Source organism: Pinus tabuliformis, chromosome 3_1 (genome assembly GCF_031772625.1).
Source record: "Pinus tabuliformis cultivar Carrire ecotype Pingquan chromosome 3_1, CPIR1, whole genome shotgun sequence".
Lineage (NCBI taxonomy): Eukaryota > Viridiplantae > Streptophyta > Pinopsida > Pinales > Pinaceae > Pinus > Pinus tabuliformis.
In genome coordinates this window covers 855,044,761-855,053,163 of record NC_142301.1, presented here as the reverse complement: position 1 = coordinate 855,053,163, position 8,403 = coordinate 855,044,761, and positions in this window count along the sequence as shown.

Below are 8,403 nucleotides of genomic sequence, written 5' to 3'. Positions count from 1 at the left end.
TAAAAAAAATAACATTTTAAAGCTTCCCAAAACAGTGCCAACCCAAGGGTTTCTTTACGTATCTAGAATTCTCTTGCGGAAAAGTCGTTCCTGAAAGTCACCCGAATCTGGGTCTGCTGTCTCTCAAACCGCTCGACCATGAGATTCGTCATTCAGGATCGGAATCTCCCCCCTGACTTCTTGCTAGACCGCAGTCTTCCGCAAGTTGCTCGTACAGCACGCAGGGCTATCTGTTCATCACCAGACTTAGCCCCTTTTCTTTCCTTTTGGATTTCTCCTCTGCTTGTCCTTACAGCGCAGATTTTTCCTCTCCTTCCCTCATTTTCTCTGGAAACTTTTCCAGTTAGGGGAGGTAGTTAGGGTTGCTTCCAGAACAACTGTCTTTCCACCTCAAGAGGACAACTTCCTCCTTGAGAATTTACTATTCTTTAAGTAAACACTTCTTACATATCATAATGAAACAAATTACATTTAACTTTTAATCAAATACTAATAACAAGTTTAGTTTACATTTACCATAGTAAGTCAAATATTTACATTCCTTTTTTCCCGGAGCATTACATCTTCTCCCCCTGAGATTGGACATCATCCCGATGTCTTTCAGCCATGAACAACCTTGGATAAGTATTTTTCATAAGTTGTTCATCTTCCCAAGTGGCCTTATTAGGCCCAAAGTGCTGTCACTGCAATTTAATTTGGGTAATAATCTATTTCCGCAGCATTACTTCTCTCCGGTCGAGGATGTTCAACGGTTCGACCAAGATTTCTCCTTCCGGTTCGACCTGAAACATGCAACATCCTAAATCAGTTTTTTCTTTAACAGAACTTATTCAGATTAATCTACCGGAGCTATTTCTTACCTGTATATCCTGCCAGCTGATTACATGCTTAGGATCATAAACATATTTTTTCAACACGGAAACATGAAAAACGTTGTGGACCTGTATATGACTTGGTAGGAAGAGCTGGTACGCCATCGGCCCGATCTTGGGCAAGATCTGAAAGGGTCCACAGGATTGGGGTGCCAACTTAACGCACCCATTCCATTGTAACATGTTCTTTTTTGCTCGAATTCTCACATACACATGATCGCCAACTTGATACTCCTTAAATCTCCTTTTCTGGTCAGCAAAACTCTTTTGCCTATCCTGGGCTGCCTTTAGATTAGAACGTACTTTTTAAACCATTTCCTCCATTTCCTTAAGCATTTTGGGACCTAACATCAATCTGTCCTCCATTCCACCTCAGCTTGTAGGGGTGCGGCACTTCCGCCCGTACAGCGTTTCAAATAGGCTTATTTGCAGTGATGCATGATAGCCATTATTGTATGCGAACTCAACCAAGTGCAGGTAGTCTTCCCACTTGGTTAGTTGCTGCATCACATATGCTCTTAGCATGTCTTCCACCACCTGGTTTACCCGTTCCGTTTGCTCGTCAGTTTGTGGGTGATAAGCCGTACTGAAATTCAGCTGAGTCCCTAATTCCTCGAACAGTGTTCTCCAAAAAACTGATGTAAATTTTACATCACGATTTGAGATTATGGTCTTTGGTAACCCATGCAGCTTAAATATATTCTGCATGAATACGTGGGCGATCTGCACCACTTTGTAAGTAGATTGCACCGGTATAAAATGTGCTGACTTACTCAGCTTGTCCACCACCACCATGATGGAGTCATTATTTTTTCTTGACTTAGGCAAGCCTGTTATAAAATCCATAGAGATTGCTTCCCATTTCCATTCCGGAATAGGTAATGGTTGTAATAACCCTGCAGGATGTTGGTGTTCTGTTTTAATTTGTTGGCATTCCAGACAACGTGCCAAGTATCCAACCACATCTCTTTTCATGCCCTGCCAATAATATTCTTTTTGGAGTGAAGTGATCATTTTCTGATAACCTGTGTGTCCAGCATAATGACTCTTGTGATATTCATGCAAAATCAGATTTTTAATGTTGTTCTGATTAGGCACGTACAGCCTTTTCTTGTAATACAGCGGTCCAACAACATCCAAAACATAATCTGGTTGTTCTTCCCTACGGGTTGGGCGCTGAACTTGCTGTTTTATTTGCTGATAAGTAGCATCTTGTCCGGCTGCTTTTTTAATCATTTCTCTCAAGGGGTTTTCCAACTCACTTCAAGAAACATCGTATAAACATTGCAACTTCCTACTTAAAGCATCCGCCACTCGGTTTTCTTTCCCTTTCAAATGCTTGATATCAAAATCAAAACCACGTAAGAAATCTACCCACCGTGCTTGCCTGGCATTTAAAGTGGGTGGCTGAAATAATTGGTCAGACTGTGGTGGTCTGTTAGTAATAAAGATTTCATTTCCATAAGAAAATGCCGCCACATTTTCAAGGCGTGAATGACGACTGTTAACTCTAGATCATAAGCGGAATATTTTTGCTCATGCTCTTTTAATTTTCTTGATTCGTATGCTATTACCTTTCCTTCCTGCATCAACACACCTTTTACTCCTTTACTTGCGTCTGTGCACACCACATAATCTTTGCTGGGATCGACTATGCTTAAAATGGGTGCGGTGGTGAGCAGATATTTAAGTTGCTCGAAACTTTTTTGACATTCAGGGGTCCACCTAAAGGCCCTTCCCTTTTCTGTAAGGAAGTGATGGTATAAGCTATTCTTGAAAATCCTTCCACAAACCGTCTGTAATAGTCTGCTAACCCCATGAAGGATCGGATGTTCACCACATCTTTAGGGACTGACCATTCCATTATGGTCCTTATCTTTTCGGGATCCACTGCGATTCCTTCCTTAGTAATTATATGCCCCAAATATTGTATTTGTTCTTTGAAAAATTCACATTTGCTGAACTTAGCGTATAGTTGGTGTTCTCGGAGGGTTTGCAATACTAATCTGAGGTGCTCCTGGTGCTCCTCCATAGTCCGAGAATAAATCAGTATATCGTCAATGAAAATCAGCACGAACTTATCCAAATACCGGTGAAATACGCTGTTCATTAGACACATAAAAGTTGCGGGGGCGTTGGTCAACCCAAAGGGTAACACCACAAATTCATAATGGCCATATCGTGTTCTAAAAACTGTCGTAGCTATGTCTTCTTCTTTAATCCTGATTTGGTGATACCCTGATCGCAAGTCAATCTTTGAGAAAACTGTTGCTCCCTTTACTTGATCAAACAGTTCATCGATATGGGGTAGAGGATACTTATTCTTGATTGTCAATTTGTTTAGTTGACGATAATCCATACACATGTGAAGGGTCCCGTCTTTCTTCTTAATGAATAACACCGGGGCTCCCCAAGGTGACACACTCGGGCGAATGTAGTTTTTGTCCAACAGTTCCTGTAATTGCATTTTGAACTCCGTCAATTTTGGTATGCTCTTTTAGTAGGGTGCTCGGAATACCGGGGCTGCTCCTAGCACCAATTCGATGGTAAAATCTATATCTCTTTTAGGTGGCAGTCTGGGAATCTCCTCCAAAAACACATCAGCAAATTCCTGTATCACAGGAATGTTCTCTAATGTGGCTATTTTATCTTTCAAATTGGCATAGCCTACTTGGACGACATAAATTTGACATCCTTTCGTAATGCATTTTGCTAACTATGAGTCGGTTATGGGCCGAATCTGCGCTGGCCGCTTGATTCCTTGCATCTCTTGCTTTATTCCAAGCTCATCGATATAACTGATAGTCTTGGTTTTACAATTAATTATGGACTAATGTTTTTCTAACTAGTCCATATCAATCAATATATCGTACGAGCCAAGGGGAAACACATTTAAATCCGCTTTAACTGACTGTCCTGCTATTTTTAAAGGGCAGTTTTCGACCTTAGCAAGTACCCGTATTTTTGTCCCTGTTGTCAACTGTACTAGCCAAGGGTCCTTAAACTTAACAGGTTGCAACTTACAATGCTCCACAATTTTAGGATTAATATAACTTAACGTTGCACCAGGATCAATTAAAACAGTTACAACAAGGTCTAAGAGTTTACCTTCAAATTCCACCATGGTCAGCTGGTACTCCGCCTGACAATCCTTCAGAGCAGCATTAATCTTCGGTAGACTTCGTCCTACATCGCCAACCGTAGAAGCTTCATAGACTTGGGAAACTTGTTCAGTGCCTTTTCGTTGTGGGCAGTTTTTAACGTAATGAGGTCCACCACAGCCCTAACATTGCACTGGAGGCCTTGCTGTCCCTTCGTTGTCTATTTTTCCAGGCTGTTCATTGGTTTTGGACTCAATGGGGGGCTTTACTCGGAGCGAGTTCTTCTGTATGTTTCTGCTGATTTGTCCCTTGGGAAACCCTTTGTTACCACCACCTCGATTACCTTTAGTATTTCTAGTCAGCTTGCTGCTTTTCTTGTCAACCCATTTCTTGCCCAGGATTTCTCCCTTTTGCTTGCCTTGCTGGTAGAAAATTCGGGCTTTACGTATGGCCTCGTCCATCGTCTTTGAGTTGTCGAATTCGATTCTTTCCCTCATGTTCAAAGGTAAACTACTGACGAACCTCTGTACTTAAGCCTTTTCCTCCCGAATATAAGGCACATAACAGAGTAATGAAGTAAAACGAGTGATAAATTCATCCATAGTTTGCTGTCCCAATCACAGGTCATGAAACTCTCTTGCCTTTTCGTTATATTAGAAGCATTCGGTCAGGTATCTTTCTTTAAAGTATTTTTGAAATTTTTCCCAAGTGATAGTCTATTCACTCACTCCTCTTACCATCTTAACTTCTTCCCACCACAGGGTGGCTTTCCCTTGTAATTGAAAAATGGCCAACCTTGCCTTATGATTGTGATCGTAATCATACAACTGAAAGTATTTGTTCATATTAATCAACCACGCTTCGGTTGCCGCCTCCTGTTCTCCGTCAAAGTGTGGTAGTTTGATCTTGCGGAATTCCCCTTGCAACTCTATCTGTTGCCTTTTTGATGTCTGTTGTTCGGAGGCATTATCAAATCGGTCCTCCTCCCTTCCTTCTAACTCTTCAGGCTCTGTGTGTTGATTCTATTCCCCTGACATCTTTTGTTGCTTAGCATTGAGATTCAGTGGTCGCTGGTTTTGCTTGTCAAATAAGCTCTTTATAATTCTCTCCTGTTCCATTGTTAACTTTGCATTATCCTCCCGCAATTGGGCCATTTCATTTTTCAATTCTCGCACTGTCTCCAAAATTGCAAGGTTTGTATTGTGAGTCTCCTCTCCAAGCTGTACCCATAATTCGGGGTTATTCTTTGCAGGTCCCTGACCCACTACAAATCTGTGTGACGCACTGTTTGCTCTCCTCATATTGTCAATCTTTCTCCTGGACTTAAACATAAAAATAAAATAATAGACGAGTAGTCACGCATCAACCTTTTTTTTTAACTGCTCATTAGAGATGGAAATAAATTATATTCAATTTGTCTATCAGTTCCAATTCCCAGAGGCCACAGTTTTTGATAACTGTGGCCTCTGGGAAAAGAAAAACAGATATAGTAAAATCATTACATATTTTGAAATTGCAATTCTACTTATATTTAAAGGAAAGTAGTTAATGTGTTAACCCTTCCTTTGGTTCTATTCTTAGGCTAAGACCAGGGGGAACAGAAGACAGCCAATATGCGAAGGGCAAACAGTGTTCCACATGGGTTTGTAGCAGGTCAGGGACCTGCAACAAGCCCTGTAAATAACCCAGAATTATGGGTACAACTTGGAGAGGAGACTCACAATACGAACCTTGCAATATTAGAGACAGTACAGGAACTGAAAAATGAAATGGCCTGATTACGGGAGGATAACGTGAGGTTAACCATGGAGTAGGAAAGGATTTTAAAGAGCCTATCAGACAAACAGAATCAACAACCGCTGAATCCCAATGCTGAGCAGCAAAGGGTGTCAGAGGAACAGAATCACCACACAGAACCAGAGGAGTCAGAAGGAAGGGATGAAGAATGGGAAGAACGATCTGATAACGCTTCTGAGCAACAGAGATAAAAAGGGCAACGGATAGAGTTGCAAGGGGAATTCCGTAAGATCAAACTGCCACACTTTGACGGAGAACAGGAGGAAGTAGCTGAGGCGTGGTTGATTAATATGAACAAATATTTCCAGCTATATGAATACGATCACAACCTCAAGGCACGGTTGGCCATTTTCCAATTACAGGGAAAAGCCACCCTGTGGTGGGAAGAAGTTAAGATTGTAAGAGGAGTAAGCGAACATAACATAACTTGGGAGAAATTTCAAAGGTACTTTAAGGAAAGATACTTGACCGAGTGTTTTTATGACGAAAAAGCAAGAGGATTCCATGACTTGCGGTTGGGACAGCAAACCATGGATGAACTTATCACTTGTTTTACTTCATTGCTTCGTTATGTGCCTTATATTAGAGAGGAAAAAGCTAAAGTGTAGAGGTTCGTTAGTAGTTTACCTTTGAATATGCGGGAAAGGATTGAGTTTGACAATCCAAAGACAATGGATGAAGCAATACATAAAGCCAGAATTTGTTACCAGCAAGGTAAACAGAAGGGAGAAATTCCAGGTAAAAGATGGAACGATAAGAGAAGTAATAAGTTGGCTGGAAATAATAAAGGGAATCGAGGTGGAGGTAACAAGGGCCTTGCCAAAGGGCAAAACAATAGAAATTTACAGAAAAACTCCCTCAGGTCAAAGCCAACCAGTGAGTCAATGATCAGTGAACCACCTGGAAAATTAGACAGCAAAGGAACAGCAAGGCCTCCCATGTAGTGTTGGGGCTGCAGTGGACCTCATTACGTCAAAAACTGTCCTCAACGGAAGGAAATTGAACAGGTTTTCCAGATCCATGAAGCATCGATAGTCGGTGACGTAGGACGTAGTCTACCAAGGATTAATGCTGCCCTGGAGGATCATCAGGCAGAGTACTAGCCGACCATGGTGGAATTCAAAGGTAAAATTTTAGACCTCATTGTAACTGTTTTAATTGATCTTGGAGCCACATTAAGTTATATTAGTCCTAAGGTTGTAGAGCATTGTAAATTGCAACCTGTTAAATTCAAGAACCCTTGGCTAGTACAGTTGGCTACAGGGGCCAAGAGACGAGTGCTTGCAAAAGTCAATAACTGTCCTTTAAAGATAGCAGGACAGCCAGTGATGGCAGATTTAAATGTGCTTCCCCTTGGTTCATATGATGTTCTAATCGGTATGGACTGGTTAGAAAAACACTGGTCCATAGTCAACTGTAAAACAAAGACTATTTATTACAAAGATGAGCTTGGAGCAAGGCAAGAGATGCAAGGGATTAAGCGGCCAGTGCAGGTTCGGCCAATAACCGCCTCTCAGTTAGCAAAATGCATTAGGAAGGGATGTCAGATTTATGCCATCCAAGTGGGCTATGCTAACTCAAAAGACAAAACAGCCACCTTGGAAAACATTCCAGTGATACAAGAATTTGCTGATGTGTTCCCGGAAGAGATTCCTGGGCTACCACCTAAAAGAGATATAGACTTTACTATCGAATTGGTGCCAGGGGCGGCCCTGGTATCCCGAGCACCTTATAGAATGAGCACACCAGAATTGACAGAGCTAAAAATGCAGTTACAGGAGCTGTTAGACAAAAACTATATTCGCCCTAGTGTGTCACCCTGGGGAGCCCCGGTATTGTTCGTTAAGAAAAAGGACGGGACCCTTCGTATGTGTGTGGATTATTGTCAGTTGAATAAATTGACAATCAAGAATAAGTATCCTTTACCCCAGATTGATGAGCTTTTTGATCAAGTAAAAGGAGCAACGGTATTCTCCAAGATTGATTTGCGATCAGGGTATCACCAAATCAGAATTAAGGAGGAAGACATAGCTAAGACTGCTTTTAGAACAAGATGTGGACATTATGAGTTTGTGGTGTTATCCTTCGGGTTAACCTACGCGCCCGCAACTTTTCTGTGTTTAATGAACAACATATTTCATCAATATTTGGATAGATTTGTGCTGATCTTTATTGATGATATACTGATATATTCTCGCACTATGGAAGAACACAAGGAGCATCTTAGGCTGGTACTGCAAACCTTCCGAGAACACCAGTTATATGCCGAGTTCAGCAAGTGCGACTTCTTTAAGGAAGAAATATAGTGTTTGGGGCATATTATCACGAAAGAAGGGATTGCAGTGGACCCCGAAAAGATAAGGACCATAATGGAGTGGCTTGTACCAAAGGATGTGGCAGACATCCGATCCTTCATGGGATTAGCCGGTTATTACAGATGATTTATAGAAGGATTCTCAAGAGTAGCGTACTCTATCACTTCCTTACAGAAAACAGGGAGAGCTTTTAGATACCCCCGAATGCCAAAAAAGTTTTGAGCAGCTTAAGCATCTGCTCACCACCGCACCCATTCTGAACATAGCTGATCCCAGCAAAGATTATGTGGTGTGCACTGACGCGAGCAAAGTGTAGGA